The sequence below is a fragment of the Canis lupus genome, chromosome 13 (assembly GCF_011100685.1).
Source record: "Canis lupus familiaris isolate Mischka breed German Shepherd chromosome 13, alternate assembly UU_Cfam_GSD_1.0, whole genome shotgun sequence".
NCBI lineage: Eukaryota > Metazoa > Chordata > Mammalia > Carnivora > Canidae > Canis > Canis lupus.
The window spans coordinates 31,351,828-31,375,060 of record NC_049234.1 but is presented as its reverse complement, the minus strand read 5'-3'; the positions used below and the strand labels follow the sequence as shown (position 1 = coordinate 31,375,060).

General features: G+C 53.4%; 1 protein-coding gene across 4 annotated transcripts in view; it reads left to right on the top strand.

Annotated features, from left to right (window-relative positions):
• The window catches only part of ZFAT (zinc finger and AT-hook domain containing), a 190,268-nt gene that overhangs the window by 2,453 nt on the left and 164,582 nt on the right, over window positions 1-23,233 (top strand). Inside the window, exon 1 of one of the 4 annotated variants that reach the window (XM_038555583.1) lies at window positions 12,376-12,629. The exons of the other annotated variants lie outside the window; for them this stretch is intronic. The gene's annotated coding sequence lies outside the window, so the exon portion shown is untranslated. Of the gene's footprint in view, window positions 1-12,375; window positions 12,630-23,233 lie in introns of those variants that run through there. 4 annotated transcript variants of the gene reach the window in all.

Here is a 23,233-nt window from a genome sequence, read left to right as displayed (position 1 = left end):
CTCGCGCCGCGGGAGTGGGGCTTGGGGGGATGAAGGAGCTGCGGCTCTCCTGCCTCCCCCGGGGACCCTGCGGAAACCGCAGCGTGTGAAGGGGCTCGCCCTCCACGGCTGCCCCCGGCCCCGAGCTCCGTGTGCCCAGCCTCACCCCGCCCTGGGTCAGGACCCCTGGACCACAGCCCCGCACGCTTTCTTACAATGACGACTGCTGTGCTGCACCCCCCCCCCCCCCCGCCCCAAGTTGTGCTGATGCACAGAACGAGCTGCCCGCCTCCCCTCTTTGGGACTTAACAGCTTTAGAAAAGAAACCCGGGCATTTGTTGCTTCAATTTCCAGCGGAAATAAATGAGACATCAGGTATCTTTCTTTCTCCTTTCCTTTCCCTCTTCCTTTCCCTCTTCCTTCCCTTCCTTCTTTTCTTTTCTTTTTTCTTTTTTCTTTTCCTTCCTTCCTTCCTTCCTTTCTTTCTCTCTTTCTCTCTTTCTTTCTTTCTTTTTCTTGATTTTATTTACTTATCCACGAAGAACAGAAGCAGGCTCCCTGCAGGGGAGCTGAATGCGCAGGACTCGATCCCAGGACCCCGGGGGCGAAGGCAGGCCCCCGACCGCTGAGCCACCCAGGCGTCCTCCAAGAGATCATGTTTTTCTAAGCATTGTTATTTGTCAACCTGTGATCAGCTTATTTCTGAAAAGAGCTTCCTGTTTGGCTCGGTCGTTAGGTTGATTTTGGGGGAAGCAGTACAAGACGTGATGGCAGAATGGATGGAGTGCCTGTGGTGTGTGGGGCCCCTGTCTTGGGTGGTGAGCTTGGCTGCCGTGGTCATCGCAGTAAATTAGAGATGTTGCCACCCGGCTCCCCCCTCGGCCTTTCCAGTTTACCTGGTGCAGCGACCTCTGTTCCTCCTCTGGCCCGGCCTTATGGTTTACAGAACAACTTCTCAGGGATAGCTGTCCCGGGCACTGAGGAGGGCACTTGACTTGACGGCATGAGCACTGGGTGTTATACTGTATGTTGGCAAATCGAACTCCAATAAGAAAATACACCAAAAAAAAAAAAAAAAAGACTTAAGTTTCTGCCTGGGGCAAGGGCAATCAAGAATTAGGTGTATTGAAAAGACTCTTCGTAATTGCATTTCCTTTTATAGGTAGTTTCCTGCCTGCTGCCTCTGAAAACCTCCCCATCAAGCTGGGCGGATTTAATTATGTAGAGGGGACTTAGCCTAGAGTGAAGTTTTCTCTTGTTCTCAGCTGTTTATCCTGTTAAAATTTCACTGTCTTTGAAATTTCTCAAGGGCAGGTGTCAACTTTAGGGGCCGGGACAATGGGGAGGGTGGAGAGAACACGTGCTCTGGGTCTCGGAGATCTGCCAATCACCTGACTCTTGAAACCCCTGTTGCTTCGCTCCAGTCTGCAAAAGGAGACCTAATCCTATTGCCTACTCCAGGCCTGGTGGCGCTGGTGTTTGTCCCTTCCTGACCCAGACCCGGTCTCTCCGCTGTAAACCCTAATACATTGTCATCTACTTGCTACTTGAAAACATTCGTGGTTAGAATGGTGCCGTGGACTTTAATTTTTTATTTAATTTTTAATTTTAATTTTTACTTTTTAAAGATTTTATTTATTAATGAGAGACAGAGAGGGAGAGGCAGTGACACAGGCACGGGGAGAAGCAGGCTCCTTGTAGGGAGCCCGACGTGGGACTGGATCCCAGGACTCCAGGATCAGGCCCTGTGCTGAAGGCGGTGCTAAACCACTGAGCCCTGCAGGCTGCCCAGACTTTAATGTTTTAAAAGGGGAGGGGGTGGTGGCAAAAAAGTAATCCAGGAGCAAAGCAAGCAGACATATTAAACGTTTATTACAAATGTGAAGTTGTGTCTCTTTTTGTCAGGGAACGCAAAATATATAGGTAATCGAGTTGGTTTGTAAAAAGATTATGCTTGATGTATTAATGTAAAAAGGGTTTTAAATCCGGTGACAGACTTTTCTTTGTTCTTTTAAGTCTTGTAGCACATGGAGCTGCAAAGTGGTGAAGTCTGGAGTCTGCTGCCGTTGTGTCCCACGCTGGGTCTGTGCCCAGGCAGGACAGGCAGGGTGGGGACCTGGCTTTGCTGGGGGGCCTCGGGGGTCTTGGGGGACCCGCTCAGCCATGGCACCTGGAAACTAGGAGCAGCAGGCTTCGGCAGCAGCATTCTGGAAATGGGGGACTCACGTTTCCTGACATCCCAGAGGGCTTGCGCGGCAGCCCCTTGGCTTCTCTGCCACCAGGTCTTTTCTTCAGGGGCCACTATCACTTCTCTGCCCCTTGGCACATTTTCTTTTCCTTACTTTTTTTTTTCCCCTCCACCAAGCTGATTCCCCAGTTTGCCCAGGTGTTTGTGCCAAACTTTGTTCCAGGAGCTGGAGACGTCAAGTCAAATAGGACACGCTATTGCCTCCTGAGGCTCTGACACAGTCCTAGCAGTGGAAAACCCGCTCCCTCAGGAGAAAGTGCCAGGTGCTGTGATGCAAGTGAGCCCCGAGAATCAGGGCTTTAGGAGGGGTGCAGCTAGCCCAGCCAGGGGATTCCGGGAGGGCTTCCTGAAGGAGGAGGTGCCCGAACTGGAACTTGAAGAGTGAGGGGAGGTGCCCTGCAGAGGGTCGGTGGCACCTCGGCACAGGTGTGAGCAGCCACCGGTGTGTTCTGTGGGCCTCGGTGAGCGCTGGGGCTGGGGGCAGGGGCGGGGTGCTGGAGGTCTGTGGTGCTGGTCTTTCCAACAGCAGAAAGCTATTTGGGACTTTCTTGTGCAAACTTTGTACACTGAGAGGCTAACAGGGCCTGCCAGTTTGCCTCAGCAGCTGCCTGGAGACAGTTTCTTTGAGGTGTAATAATCTGTAGTGAAATGCACAGACCACAAGTGTAGGGTTTGAACACCCGTATTCCCCACACCCCGATGATACAGAACTTTATCCTCACCCCGGAAAGTTCTGTCTTGCCGCTTCCCACCCCATTCCTGCCCCTCACCCCAAGCAGCCACTGGTCTGAGTAATGTCACCATAGGCACTGTTTTTTGTAGAACATCAGAATTCTTTGGTGTCTGGTTTCTTTCACTTATCGTAGAGGCCCTGAGATCCGGGTTTGTGTTTCTTTTATTTTCTAATGGCATTCCATTGTATGGATGTTTATATGGTAAACATCTGAGCTTATTTCCTTTTTGGTTATTGTGAAGGAAGCTGACATGACCATTCTTGTAGGGCTTTTCTTGTAGGCCTTTATTTGGATCCCTTTTGGGTAGTGGGATGGCTGGGTTGTAGGGCAGACTTTCTTCTTCTATTAGAGTGTGTGGGGGGAGACAGAGGGAAAGGGAGAGAGAATCCCTCGTAAGCTCCATGCCCAGCACAGAGCCCAGCAACCCACAGCCCTGAGACCACGACCTGAGCTGAAATCAAGAGTTGGACACTTAACTGACTGAGTCCCCCAGGCGCCCCAACTTTTAAAGAAACTTACAAATAGCCTCCTGGCATAGTTGTACTGTTTGTACCGCTATCGGCAGTGTAGGAGAACTCACTTCCCCGTCACCCGCATTGGGCCTTGTCACTGGTTTTCCTTTGATTTAGTCTAGAGGGCATACCGTAGTATCTCATTTAATTTGTATTTCTTTGACGATCAGCCACCTGAGTGCTTTTTCTTGTGCTTCATTGGCCGTTTGTATATCATCTTTGAGGAAAAGTCCAAGTTTTTCACCTATTTTAAACATTTTGTTGTTTTTTTAATTGTTGGCTTGTAGCGATTTTATATGTATATATCTTATATGTAGTTTGAATAGGAGTCTATTGTCATACAAATGTGTTGTGAATACTTTCTTCCAGTCTCTGATCACTTATTAGTTTCCTTAGTATCATCTTTGTTTAGAAGTTTATAATTTTAATAAAGTCTGGTTTCCCATTATTTTTGCCTTTACAGGTATTTTTGCCTTTACAGGTAGTGCTTTTTGTATCCTCTCTAAGAAATAGTCTCCTGCTTTAGAGTCCCAAGGATATTCTCCTGCGTGTGTTTTTTTTATTTTCTTTAAAGCTTTATGCTTGTTGCTTTTAGGTTTAGGTCTACAATCTATCTCAAGTTAGTTTGCTTGCGGTGTGAGGTAGGGCTCTCGACCCCGCCACACTCTCCACGTGGATGTCCAGTGTCTCCAGACTCACTTGTTGGAAGAGACTTTCCTTTCTCCATTGAGTTACCTTGGTCCTTTTGTTGCAAATTATGAGTGGGTCCGTCTCTAAGTTCTCTGGTCTATTCCATTGATCTCTTCTTCGTCTACCCTTAATCAGATGTACCACATTGTCTGAATTACCCTGGCTGTATAGCAATTCTTGAAGTTACTTTTTTATTTTTGGTTTTTAAAGATTTTATTTATTCATGAGAGACAGAGAGAGGCAGAGACACAGGCAGAGGGGGAAGCAGGCTCCCTGTGGGGAGCCTGATGTGGGACTCGATCCCAGGACCTCAGGATCACCATCTGAGCCAAAGGCAGATGCTCAACCGCTGAGCCACCCAGGTGCCCCAGTTTTTGAAGTTGTAAGTTATAAAGAATACATAGGAGGACATTTTTTGGAGACCTTCATTAGGTGCCGTCGTAGTGAAGCCCAGGGTAGATGGCACTCACCCCAGGGCAGTGGCTGAGGGAATAGAGGTTAGGGCAGGGTCAGAGAAACCCATGGCACTGGTGATTGATTAGGTTTTACCTTAGAGACCAGCAAGCCTCCCATCTGTGTTTGCTTTTAGGGAAAGAGGAGTGAACAACAACCTAACAGGCATAGGGATCTGAAACTTCCCAGGCTTTGTTGGTTCCTTTTTGCGGTGGCAGAGAAGGCCTTTGAGTTCTCCCTGTTTTTCTTTGTTTCTTTCTGTTTTTTTTTCCCCCTCTAAGATTTTGTTTATGTATTTGAGAGGGAGAGAGAGCATGCACAAGCAAGAGCTGGGGCGGGGAGGGAGAAGCAGGCTCCCTTCCTGCAACACAGGGCCCCACTCCCCAGGACCCCAGGATCATGTCCTGAGGCAAAGGCAGACTTTTAATTGAGCCACCCAGGTGCCCCTGACCTGTTTTTATTTCTGAGCTGGGCCAGGGGCTGGTGTAGGGCTTGCCAGGTTGCCAGAAGCACCTCAGGAAGACCCTTCCTGGGGACTGAGACCCTGCCCCCACCATTTGGAGAGTGTCCCCACCCGGCAGACTGTCCTGTGCAGCCCTGGTGGCCGTAGGAGCCTGGGAGGGCCACACGGCTCCCGGACTCTGTCATGAGTGGGAGTGAGCCCTGCCCCGTCCGTCCCCCGGGCCACAGGCAGGGAACCAGGTTCAGATACTGCAGGGAGTGGAGGCCCCAGAATGGAAGAAGCCGGTGGGAGTCCTGGTCCTGCTGTTTAAGGGCTGTGGGACCTTGACAAGTCACTGAGCCCCTGTCACCTTGTATCTACATACTGTTCCTGTTGTAAAGGTCCAGAGAGGAGGTTTGGGAACGCACCTGGCGTTTGGCAGGTTCCTTTCCTTTCGTCCACCATCCGTCTTTTCCTTCTTTCCCGCTCCCCTCTCCGGAGCCTCACCTTCCTCCCCTGACCATCTTGTACGTTTCAGTAGTATCTTTGGGAACTAAATGCATAATGAGAGGGATTTGTGATAATACACAATAAAACACGAAGCAGCGGCCTGACCCTCGGTGAAAGCAGGCAGTTGCTGGGCGAGTAAGCGAGGATCCGGTAATGAGAACCGTCACGGCTGCAGACCCGCTCAGTCAGGGCCTTCACATCTGTTCCTTACTTTATTCTGCACAAAAGCCCTGTGAAGTGGCCGTAGTATCTCTGCTTTAGCAAACGAGGAAGCCGAAGCTCGGGCTTGGTCACAGGGAGCTCTGTGGTCACTCCGTGTTTGGGCCGGCATCAGGGTACACTTTGGGCCCCTGAGCCTTTAGAGAGGCTCCTTCTAGGCCCTCTGTTAGGACCTTGCCGGGTTCCAGAACCTGGGTCTGGGCCAGGCTGGAGGTGAAGGCCTGACGGCTGGGGGAGACCTGGGTCACCAGAGATCAAAGAAGCATCTTCCTGCACACGCCCAGTCCCCAGGCCTGCTGTGTGCGCAAGGCCCTGGCTGGGGCCCGAACCTTCGACTGCACACACCGTACTCCAGGAATGGTGCCCCCAGGCCTTAGGGGTCCTGAGAGTCCCATTCTCAGGGAGCTAGCTCACAGCCACAGAGGAGATGAAATCAAGTACAAAACGAGCAAAAGGTTTGGGAGCTGTTTTACAGAGGAGCTGATAAAATGACCAGGGAGCATGGGAGAAGGAGCTCAACATCATTACCCCCGGGGAGGTGTGACTTAAAGCCACGTCAAGATGCCATTACACGTCCACTGGGGTGGCTGAACCATAAACGCTCACAACACCCAGGGTGGGTAAGAAAGTGGAGCTTCTAGAACACTGACACGTGGTGGTGGGGAGGCCGGATGATGCAGCAGCTTTGGAAATCCTCGGGAGGCTTCCGACGACGTCACACACACACTCACCTTATAACTCAGCAGTCCCAGCCCCAGGTAATTACCCGGGAGGCATGAAGACCTGTATGCACACGTTCAGAGCACCTTTAGTTGTGGTCGCCCCAAACTGGAGCCACCTCAAATGCTCATCAGCTGATGAATTGCTAAACAGACTCTGGGACAGCCCTACAGTGGAACGTGGTTCATCAGGAAGAGCGATGCAGGCGACAGCATGGATCCATCTCAGAAGCATGGCTGGCTCAGTCAGTAGAGCCTGCAGCTCTTGACCTTGGGGGTTGTAGGTTGGGTGTAGAGAGGACTTAAAAATAATATCTTAAAAAAACCGAAACCAAACCATGTTAAGTGAAAGAAGCCGGACACAAAAGGTGACCTGCCGTAATAAGCACGTGGGGAAAAATCAGAAATCAGAACCCTTGTGGCCTGTTGGAGGGAACGTGAATGGCAGGCATGATGGAAGACCATATGGAGCTTCATCAAAAAATCTTAAAAAACAGAATTTCTCTGTGATCCAGCAGTTCTGTGTCTGTGCAATACCCAAAATAGTTGGACTCAAGGACTCAAAGGTATTTGTATGCCACGTTCACAGCAGCGTCACCTGCAGCAGCATAAAGAGGTCCGTTGACCGATGAATGGCTAAACAGACCGGCGTATGCGTACAGTGGTGTATCGTTCCTTCTTGAAAAGGAGGGAAATTCTGATGTCAGCTGTGATGTGGATGAACCTCGAGGACCTCGTCTAAGTGGATTGAGGCCATCGGGTGTGATGGCACTTGGTGAGGGACGTGGGGTGGCCCCGTGGGTGGAGAAGGCTGTAGGGTAGGGGCGGTGGGCTCGGAGGAGACAGGACTGGGGAGTGAGTGCTTCTTCAAGGGGCATGGGGTTTCAGTCAGGGGCGATGAGACGTTCTGGGGACAGGTGGCAGGCGTGGCCGCACGGCAGCGTGGATGCGCCTCATGCCACTGAACTTAAACGTGGGTGGGAGGAGGAATCACTTATTTTACTACAGTTGAAAACAGAAGACTGTGATTTCAGTTTTCAGAAGTTCTGGAAAAGGCAGAATGACAGGAACAGAAGACCATGTGTGGTTCCCAGGCGCTGTCCGGGAGGTGGCGTGGGCTGCAGGGTCACGAGGCCTCTCTGTTGTGTGTGTCGATGGTGGTGATGGCTCCAGACCACAGGCCTGTGTGTAACCTCCCAGGCAGCGCGGCAGGCTGTACGGGGCGGAGGGTACAGCGTATGGTTGCTGCCGCCTGGGCTTGAGTGATGTCTGAGCGGTGACCAGGGCGGCGGGAGGGCAGTGCGCAGAGCAGGGGTAAAGGCAGGGAGGAGCCCAGCTGGGGGGGGGGATGCAGCCCAGCGTCCCTCACTGACCCTCCATGGCCTGTGCCTTCTGCATCCTGGCCCTTCCCTGGCTGCTGCCAGGATCCGGGGTCCCCATCCCACTGCCCCAGCCGCCGGGGTGGGGGGCCCTGGACAGGTAGGCGCAGGGGAATAGCACCTGCTGAGGAGCATCAGAGACCTCACTCAGAATTTGGGCCCCTCCTTGTGACAGTCCTCGGGGCTCCTTGAAGCCCCTTCTTTTTCTGTAACATGGGGGCTAAACCTCTGTCTGGAGTTGTCTCTGGAGGGTGGAGTCAGGTGAAGGCTGGTGCTCCGGGGGGGCTTTCGGTGGGCCCCGGGGGTCATTGAGCGAGAGCAGGCCCAGGGGAGCATGGGGCAGTGGCCGAGTCTCCTGGGGCCCCGCTGGAGACCCCACCGCCCTGGGGTGCCGGCGTCCCTGGTGCCCTGCCGCCCGGCAGCTGCCTTGGCCCTGCCACGGCAGGACCTACCTCCCCCAGGTGGGGGCTCCCCGCATCTGGCACCTGCACCCGCCGGGAGAGGTGCTGCATCGTCTGCGGGGAGGGGGCGGGGGGTGCGGGGGTGCACGAGGTCCCTGGACTCCCGGGAGCTTGTGGGGCCCAGCAGCCTGCACCGCCGGGCCCCGTTCTGCTTTTCTCATGTCTGGCTCTCCCCTCCTTTCCTTCTTCCTCCTCTTTGCAGTTTTCAGAAGAAAAACAGTCATCAGGGAAAACCTTACATGCTCTAACGTTCATTTTGATTTTTCCCGCGTCCTGCTCCCTAGTCGAGGCCACGTGAGAGGTGCCCAGGAGCACGGGGCCGGGGGTGGGTGGGGGGGGGGGGTCGGGCTTCCCTGGCGGAGCCGGGCGGAGGGGTGCAAAGACCTCAGGCAGGAGGGCGCCCTGGGGTCGCTGCCTGCTCCCTGGCTGGCTTTCGGGGACCAGGTCTAGGGTGGGCGGGTCCCCAGGGGGGCGCTGGGCCCTTGACCCCCGGCCACCCCCAGGAGGCCGGTCGTGTTGGGGGGCAGGGTGGTCCATTGGCAGCGGGGTCCCGGCTGGGGCGGCTGAAGGAAGGGCGAGTCTGGAACTCTCGGCCGCGAGCTGCGCAGGTGGGATCGGGGCGTCCCTTGCTATCGCTGTTTGATTTTTTTTTTTAGCACGGCTGCCCTGGTGTCTGAGTGTCCCGCCCCGTCCCTCCGTCCATCCGAGCATCCCGCCCTGCCCCTCCATCTGAGCATCCTGCCCTGTCCCTCCGTCCGAGCGTCCTGCCCCATCTTTCTGTCTGTCCGAGTGTCACACCCCGTCTCTCCGAGTGTCCGAGTCGTGCCCTGTCCCTCCATCTGTCCTAGTGTCACACCCCGTCCCCCGTCCAAGTGTCCCACCCTGTCCCTCCTTCCATCCAAGCGTCTTGTCCGGTCCCTCTGTCCTAGTGTCACGCCTCGTCCCTCTGAGTGTCCAAGTGTCCCACCCCATCCCTCCGTCCGTCTGAGCGTCCCCCCGTCCCTCTGTCCGCTGCCCCTCTTGAGGTCGTCCTCCATCTCTCACTCTTCCTCTGCCTTTTCTTCTACTGCTGCGTCTGCCGGGTGATGCTCTGGTGGTTCCTGACCAGCCCGGTGCCACCTTCTCTCCCTGGCGTGAGGTCCTGTGGCTGAGGGAGCGTGTGACACGAGGGTCCTGTGGTTGGAGACTGGGCATGTTCCGGGTCGTGGGTGGGTGTCCGGCCTGAGGACGTCCCAGAACCTCTCGCGTGCCCTTCCCCTGCCCCTCTTCTCTCCAAAGCACTGGCGGTCGAGGTGCAGATGTCGTGCCCTTTGACCCGACCCTAAATATTTCCAGTGTTTGTTTTCTAAAAACAAGGATGTTCCTCCCACGTGACTACCTTACAGTGATCGGAGCGAGAGAGCCACGTCGATGTAGCGCTTCTCAGGTTTCACCGGTGGAAATCCAGTTTCACCAGTTCCCTTACTTTTATACAAAGCAGAAGGAAGTCCTGGCTGAGGCACCGCATGCAGTTGTCGTGTCCCTCCATGCTTTAAGTAGGGGACGCTTCCTCTGTCTCTGTGCTCCATGACACGGATAGTTTTGAAGAGTAGGGCCCAGCTGTTTTGTGGAGTGCCCCTGCCTTGGGCCTTGTGCAGTTGCCTTGTGATCCCGTTCAGATCCTGCAGTCTGGGCACGGATGCCACGGAAGTGGCGCCCGACCCACGCCCTGCTGTCGGGAGTCCCGCCACCCTCGGCCCCGTGTGGGATGTACGTTTGACGGGGTCAGGTTCTCTCGAGGCAGTGACTGTTTTTCCTCTTGGTAATTAACCGTCTCGTGACAAGGCATTTTGATGCTGTGTCCCTATCCCGCTCCTCTTCATTTCTCAGGCTTTCGCATCCACCGGTGCTTCTTGCCGGAGCCCGTTCTCACTGAGGTTTGCCAGATGCTGAGTTTCACGTGCCACCATTTCTTCTGCATCACTAGGTGTCTTTCTATGTGAGCAAGAGCTCCCCTCCCTTTTTTTATATATAAATCTGTTTATATTGCCGTGGACTCATGAATTCTTTATTCAGGGCTTTGTCAACTTTTATCATTTAATTTCCTGATCTGGTTTCTCCATATTTGGCTAGTGGAAGCCTCGTTGACCTGCCCCCTCTTTCTTTGAGAACTTCCTGGGTTTCTGGACAACAGGATATATCCCTTCCAGCTCTGGAATCTGCTCTGTCTAGGGGAGAGCGGGTCGCAGTGGAGAATGGTACTTAGGGACGGAGCCGCAACGCTAGGTGAGCTGCCTCCCGGCCTCTGTAAACCCAGCGGGGCGACGGGTGCCTGTGTACACCACCCAGACGCCTAGAAGTTCCAGATGCGGCCCGTATGCATCCATATCTGCGGATCTTCCCAATTCCGACCCAGCGGCACCGTGTGTGCTCCCCCCTACTCCCCTCCTTTTCCCTCCCCTCCCTCCCCTCCCCAATAGCTCCCTTCTCTGGCCCAGAGAGACTGCCTCGAGGTGCCCACAGCAAGTTACTTATATGCTCAGTCCTAGGATCTACTAAAAATAGTTTACGAATTGCTAACCTGCATGTCTGGGAAAGAAGCCTACTCACTGGAGTTCAATATTTAATTAGATCTCTATTTCTCTTTGACCTGGGGCCTGCCTCACCAACACCGGCTTCCCCAGTGACCTGGCTTGTGCGCGCCCCCCCCCCCCCCCCGCCCTTCCCTCCCATTTCAGTGAAATCCTGTTACTCATTTAAAGTCCGATTCCATTCCTTTGTTTCTGTTTGTATTTCATTTCAGGGATTACCCCATACCTGCTTCTTTATTTATTTTTCTACTTTATTTAAGTGTGTGAATGTTTGGGTTGAGTGTGTTTCTTGTACTTCAGGGGAAGGGCTGAATTTTGCTGCCCCCCCTTTTTTTTTGTGGAGGGGGCCACAGACACAGGGGGTGCGGGTGCAGAGATGACCCGAGGGTGTAAGTGTTCAGGAAGGAGCCAAGTCCTCGGGAAGCCGTGTGGTTGGAGCGGGACTTCCCCGTGCGGGAGGGCGGGTTCCCTGGCACATCTGGACCCTGCTGCCTTTCACTGAGCATCTCACTTCCAGGCTCTTTGTCCGGGTCTGCTTTCTCTTCAAACCACCGTTCCAAACGCTGCGTTTATTCCCATTTTACAGAGTTGGAGGACCAGAGCCGTGAAGTAAGTGCTTTCCCCCTGCAGGGGGCTGGCCCGTGGCTGTCCCACCCTGAGCTCATCCGGTCTCTCACCAGCATGGGGTCTTTTTTTTTTTTTTTTAAGATTTTTATTTATATATTCATGAGAGACAGAGAGGCAGAGACACAGGCAGAGAGAGAAGCAGGCTCCTCGCAGGAAGCCTGACATGGGACTCGATCCCGGGACCCCAGGATCATGCCCCAGGCTGAAGGCTGTGCTAAACCGCTGAGCCACCCGGGGTCTTAACTTGTGTCACTAGGAAGTGAGAATGAGGAATGACTCGGTTCAAGGTTATTCTCAGGGCTTCGTAAGCGGGAGCTCCGGAAGTGCTCTAGTCCTCACAATGAAGGAAGTTTGCAGCATTTCTCTGATTACAGGTAACATCTTTATCAGCCTGGAGCATTGATCTTCTTAAGCTTTTAACTGTATCCTACATGAAATGAAGTTGATGTTTCTAGAGCATACCGTCTGTTAGAGGAGACAGAGGTTAAACAAACACGCCATTAAATACATGATTACACGTCGTGGTGATTGCTGCTAAGGTGAACACAGGGAGTGCAAGACAGAGTAACAGAGACCTAATTTATATGGGAGGGGGTTTAAGAAAAAAGGCTGTCTCAGAAGGCGAGGTTGCAGCTGAGACTTGAAGAAAGGTTCCGGAACTAAAACAACAAGTCTGACCAGATGCAGGCACCTGCCAGCCCTCCCGAGGGTAGCATTCCAGAGCTCCTGGGGCCGGCGTTCTCTGCCCTCGGTCGCCCCCTGGGGGACGCGTGTGCTCGTGGACCTGCGGCCGTGGGTGAAGACACCTGCGCCTGCAGGGTGGGGCTGTGGGCCGGGCCTCCGCCAAGCTCGGGGACCCACCGGACCCACCGGATACGGCTGAAGGACTGGGATGCCAGGCTTGCGGGGGAGAAGACCCCCCAGGACCGCCGCATAGCCCGTTGGGATAGCGCTGGAGGGGCTGGCCTTGCCAGGGTCACCCTGACGCTTCAGTAGCTGGAACCGGGCCTGGGAGAAGGGCGGTCGTCTGACCTTGTCAAGCTCCCAGCTGTGTAAACATAAGTGGCAGCTGCTCAGACACTGGAGGTGAGGGTCTGGTCGGGCTGTTCTGTGTGGACACTGGCCGGGAGGTTGGATTTAGGCACCTCTGCCCCTTCCAAGGCAAGGGTCTATGCAATTAGGCCACGAACACAATCACAGCCACTTTAAATCATTCTCGTGAACAAAATGGGAGGCAGGGCTCTGTATCTTACTCATTTCTAAACGTACGAAGCTTCATATGCGGTAATATTAGGCACTTACTAAAGTTTTATTGTCAACGAGGCAAATGAACATAAGTTTAAAGTCACCACCCCCCCCCCCCCCCCCAACGGCAGCGGCATTTGGAGAACGTACCTACTACTTACTCTACGTCTTAGTTTCTCGGGAGAGGGGGCCAGATCATCCTGGTAGGCTGGGGTAGGCGGCCGGTGGGGCTTGGAGAACTCTCTTCCCACCTGCTCTTCCCGCTTAATTGAAAGCTCTCTTCTGGAATTTGAAAAACACTTTGACACGTCTGGATATTAGAGGGCAGTCCTTTCCCCTAGAATTAATTTTCAAGTCCAGACTCCTTTCTCACTGAGACCGGTCTGAGGCTTTCATAATAAGGAGAGCAGACATTTAAAATTTGAAGTTGAGTTTGCATGTTTCCCACATCTGCTTTTAGCTCCTGCCTCGGTGCTTAGTTTATGTCTTGATTATGACCTCAGGAGCCTGGAGAGGACAGGTGGCTTCCAAGCCCATCACCATAATAAATGAAAATGTTCCCGTGTCTTTGCCTCTCCCTGACAGCGTGGACAGGGACCCTGGTCAACAAGGTCTACATTTTGTAATTGCTTGTTCTGCTTGTCTGTTTTCCTAACTCGGTGGTTCCCAAAGATGTGGGGGTGGTGGAGGCCCTGTCCAGTCCTCCTGGATGTGGGCGAGTGGAACCTGCCCGCCACATTTCTCGGATCTGCAGGGGCAGGTTGCCCGGGGTTCCGGAAACAAAGTGAATACTGGCTTTGTGTCTAGTGCAAACCCTTGGTATGTTGTAAGCAGAAAACCTACACCGGATTTCAAAGACTTGGTACAAAAAGAAGAAAAAAACGAGAATGAAATTTCTCATCCATCTTTTAAACGCAGATTGTAAGTGAAATGGTGACATTTTGGATTTCCGGGATTACAGAAGACATGTTGATGTTGATTTTACTTGTTTCTTTTTGTTTTAATGTGGCTGCTAGAGAATTTGAAATCACGGCAGCGGTCCCGTTTCTATAGGATGGTGTCGGCTCGGGTGGGCTCTCCTGAGCCCTAGTGGCTGAGTGGGAGCCCCTCCCCTCCCAGAGTTCTCCTTGGGCAGGAACAGGGCCTGACACCTCACAGGCACAGAGTGTGTGCTGAGCGATCTCCACCTGCCTGAGAGGGTGAGCTTACAAACCTGCTGTGCCCACGACACCGGCCAGCTTGAGCCCGGGAAGTGCTGCTGTGCGCTTCTCTCCCTCCTGACCCCCTGCACCCCTGCTTTATGTGGGCACGTGCGCATCACACGTGTGTTGCAGCGAACCCTTCTCCCAGGCAGGAGGAGTGGGCCAGAGTCAGCCTTCCTAAGGGCTTTGTTTTTGCCCCGTTTCCGAGTGGTGGGTGCGGGCAGGCGGCGTCTTCACCAGTGTGTGCCAGGTGGTGTACCTGCAGCCATGCCAGAAGAAACTGAGCGCATCTTTAAGACAGCCTGGGAAGCAGAGTGGGGAAACACGACTGGACAGGTCTAATTGGAAAGCAGGCCCAGTCGTTAAACCCTGGCTACAGTGACCCGGCATCTCCCAGTCCCTGGGCCCTGGCTCTTCCCCTGCGGGCTTGGGGTGCTGCGGGAAGACACTGTGGGCAGACTTTGGGCTCCTGCTGGAGAGGGAGGGGCCTGGGGGATCCCGACCAAGTTGTCTGTCCACAGCTGGGTCCACACTCCTCGTGGGATCTGCATCCCCAGCTCCTGCGGCTCAGGCCCCGCCCCAAGGTGTTCCCTCCCAGGTGCCCCTGGTCTCAGACTCCAGAAGTGTGAGTCCTGGCCGCCCTGCGTCCTTCCCTTGTTTGCCCACCTTCCTTTAGCTTTCTCTTCTCAGAACCGTGGTTTCTACTCGCTGGCCTCATTCCTGCTGGAGTGTTGACGTCCGTCCCTCAAAAGGCTTCTGAGTCGCCTGCATCTTTGGTTTCCCCGAGGGAAGCCTGTGTGTGTGAATGTGGGTGCATTTGTGTTACATGTGCACGTGTGTGTGTAACATGTGTGCCCACCCAGCATGCGCCCACACTCAGGTTTGTGCACGTATGCATGCATGTTTCAGGCGTCTAATGTGTGTCCATGTGTGTATGTACAATGCATGTTTGTGCACATGCGTGTGCACGTCTGTAGGGCCCCCATGCTGGCTGCTTTACCAGATAGCACTGGTGGTAGGAGGGCAGCAGGAGCAACCCAGCTCGCGGTCCATAGCTTGAGCCAACACGCCCCACTTCCCCCGCTTTAAGAGCTGCCAGTTTGTTCTGCATTCGCGCCATGTGTCTACACAGCTCTTTCCCACTGTTTCTCCCATAATCACCTCCCCCCCCCATAATGTCCTCATGACGTCAGCAGGCAGCTTTCATGTCTTCTTTTCTGGCTGCTGAGTGCCTGCAGGTGGGGGAAGGAAAAGGTTGCTCCAGCCCCCCCGCAGCTGCGATGCGGGTGTGGTGTGCACCCAGGGTCTGGGGCCCGAGGCCCCGGGCCGAGAGCTGGCCTCGGGCAGCCGTTTCCCTTCAGAAGTGAGATGAAAGGCTCTCCCGGGTTGCAGAAGGGGGGGGGGGGTCGGGGTGATGGGGTAACTGGGTGCCGGGCACTAAGGAAGGTACTTGATGCGATGAGCGCTGGGTGTATACTCTATGTTGGCAAATTGAATTTAAATGAAATAATTAGAATGAAAAGGCTCTTCCGAAACACAAAGGAACCAAAATAAATGAGCAAAAACCTCAAACCCTGGAAAGTGAGAGGCCTGGTGGTGATGGCCAGGGCGCTGCTGTTACCCTCAGATGTCCTGTAAAAGGGCTGCGGGATTTCGCACAGTTGATGTTTAGCGTGGAAACGGTCCTGAGGTGCGGTCACCTCGGAGGCGCTTTCTGCGAGTCTGGGAGCCACCTCGGTCCCTTGCACAGGAGCCTCCCCGCGACCTCAGAGCTTCCCAGGGCTCTGCGGGGCTGGAGAGCCGGAAAAGAGGGGGACGGGCCGGTTCCTGTCCACACACATCAGGGAAGAAGGGGCCCAGCTCTTCACTTGGGATGATGTTAAAGGCGCACATACACCATTGCCCGAGGCGCTCACTCGGAGAGAGCTTAAAAATAGCTTAAAAAAAAAATTCTGCCAAGTTTCGACACGGAAGAAATGTGTATGCATAAAATTATAATGCAACTGTTGGCACAGTGTTAATTATAGCTGATCCTGAGCATTTCTTATTTTATTTTGTTAATCCGGTTTCAGCAAAGGAACACCCATGGGATTTCTCCCTCCCGTTTAATAAAAACGTTAACTTTGTGAGTTATAGAAGCTGGTGTGTTCATCAGCATTTTATGAGACGCTGGATAATAATACCACAAACTAGGGTGTGCACTTATTGGAGCTTCAGCTCGCTGAGCCTCAGAGCTGGGAGGGCACCTTGGATTTTATTTGTGGGTGTGGCTGGGAGGCAGGAGGGCAGGTGCATAACGGGCCCGTGGAGGTGGAGGCGGGTGTTGGGTGGGGCTGTCCCCACTCCCTTGGCTTGGGCCCAGGTGGCTCTGTGTGTCTCTCTACACATTAACCTCTGGATGAGACTTGAAGACCAGGGTTCACATTAAAACTTTGGAAGGCCACTTCTGCTTTGTGCCTCTGGAGATTCAGAGGCTTACACAGAATCTGTTGTCTTGGAGGTGGGAGCCACTCAGGAGCTGGTGTCCCCAGGCCCTGACTTGTGACTCAGGCTGATGCCCTTTCTACTCCTTCGTGGACTGAGCCTCTGGGGTGTTGGTCCTTGAGCTGGGCATGTTGCATTCATGGTGTCCCATGGTCCTCCCACAGCGGACAAGGAAACGAGCTCAAGAGACCAGGCACGGGTAGGTGCCAGGGTCACACTGCTACTTGGGCAGAGATGAGCTCACATCCAGGTCTGGGCTTCATGGCTCTCCTCTCTCTCACTTCATGTGTCAATTTTTTTTTTTAAAGATTTTATTTATTCATGAACGAGATGTACAGAGAGAGAGAGGCAGAGACACAGGCAGAGGGAGAAGCAGGCTCCATGCAGGGAGCCCGATGTGGGACTCGATCCCGGGTCTCCAGGATCATGCCCTGAGCCAAAGGCAGACCTGTAACTGCTGAGCCACCCAGGCGTCCCACCTCGTGTGTCATTTTAAATAAGAAATTCATTTGCAAAGCAGAATCTACTTTTTCCCTGACATTTCTTTCCTTTAGAATTTGCTAGCTCAAGTTTTTAAGTTGGTGTACGGCATACATGTAGAAAAGTTGTGTATAGAATAGACAAACAGCTCCATGAACGTCCGCAGACTGGATGCAAACACAGCTCCCCCCAGGAAACCCTCAACCCCAAGCACCCCACCCAAGGGTAACCCCGTCCTGACTCCAGCAGTGCAAGAGGAATCGTGTTGGTTTTGTACTTCGTGGGAATGCACACACACCTGTCCTCTGAGTCAGGCGTCTTTGGCTCAGCATCGTTTCGTTCACACAGGAATACGGCTGTAAATGGGAAAGCACCATATGACTTGAAAAACAAAGTTTATGCAGATTGAGAATGGGGCTGGCAGTGGCTGTGATGAGGACAGAGCGTCCGTGGCTGGAGTTGGGTCTGATTCACCTGCTGGGTTGGCCAGGACTGGGCTGCCGGGACAGACCCTCTCCCCACTCGAGAAGCAGCAATAATTATCCTGTGGTGACTCCTTTAGGGTGGGCCCTGGGCCTGGGCTGTGGGTGGGGGTGTGGGGTGTGCTCGGCTTTTGCCGCGCGCCCCCCTGCTGCATGGCCGGCCAGTCTCCTCCCCGGGCCCAGCTTGCTCATCTCAGGTGCAGATAGCAGCCCCTGCCCCGCCCGCACGGGAGTAGCGTGAAGGTCGGTGGGTGACGATGAACTCAGGCACCTGCCAGAACTGGGCATTAGCCACGTTTGCATCGTGGCCGGCTTGTCACGCCCGTGCACGGGGGCTGCAGTGCCTGGAGCGGCCACCAGAGGGCGCCGCGAGCTCGTGTATGGTGCCCGCCCCTCTCCTGCCTGTTGGTAACAACCCATGTTTGGGGTCTATTTGCTTAAAAAAAAAAAAAAAAAGCTGCTTGTCCTGGATGTGGTGGTCCTGGCGTCCCTTGACCCAGACCCGTTGCCAGGCCATGCAGTGGGCATGCTCATCACGCGTGTGACCCCGGGGAGGGATGGCGCCCGCGTCTGGCGGGATGGACTTCCCCGCTGTTGCTCCCCGGCACCGGCTGCTGCAGTAAATCACAAGGAACACGCAGACAGCGATGCCCCCCTTTTGGTGCAGCGCCTCTTCTTAGGTAGTTAATCGCTAGAAAGGTCTCTCTAACCCAGATGCTGTCTGCGGGCTGAGGACCGGGGCTGGCGTTCCTGGCGGCGACCTGCTGTCCCGTCACAGGAAGTAACCACGTGGCCCAGCACACCGGCGGCCACCAGGCGGGCGGCCCACTGGAAGGGCTTGGTCAAGTTTGACTTTGTGATTCATCTGGCTGGGCTCCGTGGCCACTGGCTGACTTCTCTAAGCCCTAGTTTTCTCTTCCATGAACTGGTGGTGGTGATTGCGGTGGTAGTGGTTGGGGTGGTGGTGGTTGGGATAGTTGGGGTGGGGGTGGTTGGGGTGTTGATTGAGGTGGTGGTGGTTGGGGTAGTTAGGGTGGTGGTTGGGGTGGGGGTGGTTGGGGTGGTGGTGGTTGGGGTGTTGATTGAGGTGGTGGTGGTTGGGGTAGTTGGGGTGGTTGGGGTGGTGGTTGGGGTGTTGATTGAGGTGGTGGTGGTTGGGGTGGTTGGGGTGGTGGTTGGGGTGTTGATTGAGGTGGGGGTGGTTGGGGTGGTGGTGGTTGGGGTAGTTGGGGCGGTGGTGGTTGGGGAGGTGGTTAGGGTGGTGGTGGTTGGGGTGGCATGTCGCTCCCTCACAAGTCAACAGAGAGGATCAAATGCGATCACAGATGTGAAGGTCCATGTGAGAGAAGGAGGTGGTATAATGTTGTTGTGCTGTTGGGGGGCGCAGGGGAGGTGGAGGTGCCACTTCGAGCCGTGACGTCTTGATGCCTCCCTTTCCCCTGGCTGAGTGTTCCTAGAACATCCAGCTCTGGGAGCTCCGGTGTCTTTTCCTGTCTGGCCTCCCTTGACCCCAGGCCTTCTGCACACCTGGGCCTGCTGTGCACCTGGCCCACCCATTTGCAATTCTGGAATCTGGCACTTCAAGGCTTGGCTGTCCACACCCACCAGGCATGTTGCCATGGTGGGTATAACTCTGGTGTCAAGTATGCCTTTTCCTTATCGATTCCAAATCTAAATCTATCTTGCTCTACTGGTTAAACCAATTTCCTCCCCCCCCTTCTTTCTTCTTTTTTGGTTATCTGAATACTATGTGCTCTTTTTTTAAGATTTATTTACTTTATTTATTTTTAAAAAAGATTATTTATTCATTTATCCATGAGAGACACAGAGAGAGAGGCAGAGACATAGGCAGAGGGAGAAGCAGGCTCTCTGCACGGAGCCCGATGTGGGACTCGATCCCAGGACCCTGAGACCGTGACCTGAGCCGAGAGCAGGAGTTGGATGCTCAGCCCGCTGAGCCACCCAGGCGCCTCTGGACAGTCGGCACTTTTTATTTGTGAAGCTGACATTTCATTGGGAGAGAATGGCAGAGAAGGATAAGGCATCCTGTCCCCAGCCACCCATGCCCACCCAGTCGAATGTCTAATCGCCTCAAAGAGAAACACCAAAGCATCATCAGAAGTGGGAGCATTTCGTCCTGTGTCCAGCGTTTGTGTCTCCTGCTCAGTATCCACAGCCCGTGGTGGCCCAAGCTCCCTGGGGTCAGTGTCTTCCTTCCCCAAGGGAAGAGCTTATTTTGTCACTTACCTGTCCCTTTATTTCTGGCATCAATTTAAGGGGGGCTTAAGCATTTCATTTCTTTCTTGGGTTCCACATGTAATCACGACCGTGGAAGATCTGAGGACCTCGGAGCCCGTCAAGTAGAAAGGAGTGCCGTTCGTAATCTGCCTGCCCAGAGCCGTGGCTGGGTGTCGGGGCCGGACGGTTGGGAGAGGAGCCCGGAGCCTGCGCTCTCCTCTGTCTCTGTTTCCTCAGCGCCGGCTCCCTGGCTCGCCCCGCAGGCTCACAGCAGGCCCCGGTCACCCCGATGGAAAACCTTTCCTCCAGAGTTCCACATTGGAGGCCCTCAGGACGGATCTAACCCACAGACTTGAGTTGTTCGGCCTGTACAGGTTTGGTTGGGTTTCATTTTGCAGAAAAAGCTCATTTAGTTGCCTGGATTTCAAAAATCCAAAGATTCCAAATACAGATTCGGCTTTCTGGCTCCATGGACGCGGGAGGCAGCAGCCCCTCCTGATGGGGCAGGCTTGCTGCGTGCCTCCTCACGCTGGTCCCACCTCTCGGGACGGGCTGTCTGCCGTGGAGGCCGGGTGCCCTTGCCATTCCCGGGCAGGCTTCCATGGTGGGGATTTCCGAGGACCAGGGGTAGCTGCCCGCCTCCTGGAGGCATTCCCATGTGCCTCCCTGCCTTGAATTTGTGTCCCCTAATTTACTCTCAAGGTTCTTCAAGAGTTGAGTTCTGCTTCCCCTGGCTGGTTGACTTCTTCTTTGTGGAAGCTTCCTTCTGGAAGCTCAGGATGTCCTGCCATCTCCTGGGCCAGGTCCACTTCCATCTGCTGAGAAGTCTTCCCCAGTTGTCTCACCATGGGATTTCTGTGTTCTCCACATGTTCTCCTGTCGCATGTTCTTGTATGCACACATGCATGCATGCACAGCCCGTGTTCCTTCCCAGCTTGTAGGTTTGTGAGCTGACCAAGTAGCTTTGGAACCATGCAGGGCCTGAATTTGATCCTCTTGTACAAGTTACAAGCACCGTCATCTGTAACAGGATGATGGTGTCTTTGTGGCTGACTTATGTAGCGGGGCCGCTTTGTACAGTTGTGCAGGTTGCTTACTGCACTAGGGCAACACATCTAAGGGGACTTGTTTATTACTTCATAGATTTGCATATTCCATATGATGTTTTTCTGCAAATGGAGGTAAAGTATCTCGTTCCAAGAAAATCGGTGTATCGTGACCAGTTTCTGACAGGGGGAGCTAGTGTCTTGGGGAAGGGGTGTGTTTCCCCCGGTCTCACCGAGGTGTCTTACATGTTAGCTGCAGCCTTGCTTGTCAGGATTTAACAAGACTGGGTGTGAAACTGCCTGGTACTCAGGAAATGTCCGTCTTCTCTTTCTGGAAAGCAGACTTTCAAGTACTGTCGTGGACGTAAGCCTGGAGGTGGGGCTGCCAGCCCCAGGGTGTGTTTGGGGTGCTGGGACGGGCCTGCCCAGTCAAAAGCTGGGGTTGGGGCTCAGACTTTCCCGGGGTCACGGCCGCCCTCCCCAGCACTGGGACCCGGCCCCGCTCCCGTGGGGACCCGGGTATGTTACCGACTGTCAATGATTCAGAGGCTCACACTGTAGCGTCTCCGACATCAGGAGGGGTCTTACAGTCTGTGTGATAAGAAACCAGTGCGTCTCCGTTTATTTGGCAGCATTTTTATCTTTCTGAATGGTATGTCAAATATCAGTGCCTCTTAAAATAGACGTCGTCTTAGATTTGAGGAATTAACAATAAAACCGATTTTGTAGGTGGTTGTGAAGACCAAGTGCCCAGCGTGAGCCTGGCGTGGTCCCCACTCCCGGTGAGGGTGTCATTGAGCTCCCGCTCTTCTCCGTCTCCCTTTTGAATTCCCTGTGTTTTGGGTACAGCAGGTTCTCAGTTATCGTGGTGGTGGTGGTGGTGATGATCTAGACGGCGTCTCCACAGCGGGTTGAAGGCTCTGTAAAATAAACCAAATGGAAAATGATGCTTTGCCCTTAACCCAAGCCTCTCTTCCTCAGGATGAAAGAAGAAGGTCTCTTAAATTGTGCTAAGCTGCACAATGAGCTTTTTTTTTTTTTTTTTTTCCATTACATTGGATGTGACAGCAACCTGGCTTTATGTTGTTAAAACATTTCCACTCCCCATTGGGAAGCTGCCATCTCTTATGAATTTAATAGCGTAAGGGTAGGTGAAAAACCAGAAAACAAAAATATTTAACTGTGAAAGAAATTTGCCACCCTACTCTTTTCATAAGATAGATCGTTTAATGGGATCTGAGCTTTGGCTGTTGGACTCTCTCTAAAGTTAATCAATCCGAGTAAAAGAGTTTCAAAGCAGGAGCGGATGATTTATACTAATCAAAGGGAGGAAGGAGGAGATTTTTTTAAACTAAAGCTTTTAAATAGAGTAATCCAATAGCCTGGTAGCGTGGCATTTTGTCTTCTGGTGGGTATTGATAAATGTTTAAGCATGTTTGTAATCATCGACTCAGCTAGCGTTTATCGAGTGCCCACTGTGTCCGGCTGGGGCAGCAGCCTCGCTAAGGGGACGATGGATGGTGTGGGGCTGGGCGGGGCCCTGGCTGCAGGTAATAAGTTCAGGTGGGGTGAGAGGTGCTTGGCAGAGATGTGGGGTGCCAGCCCTTCAGAGCCCTCATCGCCCCGCTGTCCCCCGGAGGGATCCCTGGCTATCCACAGAGCCGCCTCACTCCACCCTTCCAAGCCCTACATTCCTCATAGGTTGTTTGGGATTGGATGGGGTCGTGGATTCGCCAAAGGGGAGACACGTGCTGCTTCTCAAATACAGTGTCCTTTCCAGAGGATCCACCCTGGTAGCCATCTGTATGTTTTCTTTGCCACAGTATTTTAGGTTTGTTTGTTTTTATTTTATTTTATTTTATTTTATTTATTTTTTTTAATTTTTTTTTTAAATTTTTATTTATTTATGATAGTCACAGAGAGAGAGAGAGGCACAGAGACACAGGCAGAGGGAGAAGCAGGCTCCATGCACCGGGAGCCCAATGTGGGATTCGATCCCGGGTCTCCAGGATCGCGCCCTGGGCCAAAGGCAGGCGCCAAACCGCTGCGCCACCCAGGGATCCCGGTTTGTTTGTTTTTAAAGACTTTATTTATTTATTCATGAGAGACACAGAGAGAGAGAGAAGCAGAGACACAGGCAGAGGGAGAAGCAGGCTCCATGCAGGGAGCCCGATGCAGGACTTGATCCCAGATCCCAGGAACATGCCCTGGGCCAAAGGGAGACGCTCCACCCCTGAGCCACCCAGGCGCCCCTATCACATAATTGTTAAGAATGTTTCTGCTGCAGAGACTGAGAACCACATCAGACAGACTGATTCTTCTTGCTTCAAGTGTCAGAAATAATTTAGAAAACTAAAAGGGAAAGGCAAATCTGACGTACTTACCCGTAGTTTTATGTTTTCCTTTGTACTTTTTCTTTTTTTGATGTCCCAAGATTCATTGTTTTATCGTTTCCTGTCTATTTAGAGAACTTCCTTGGGCTGTTCTTTGAGGTTAAGTTGGCTGGGCAACAA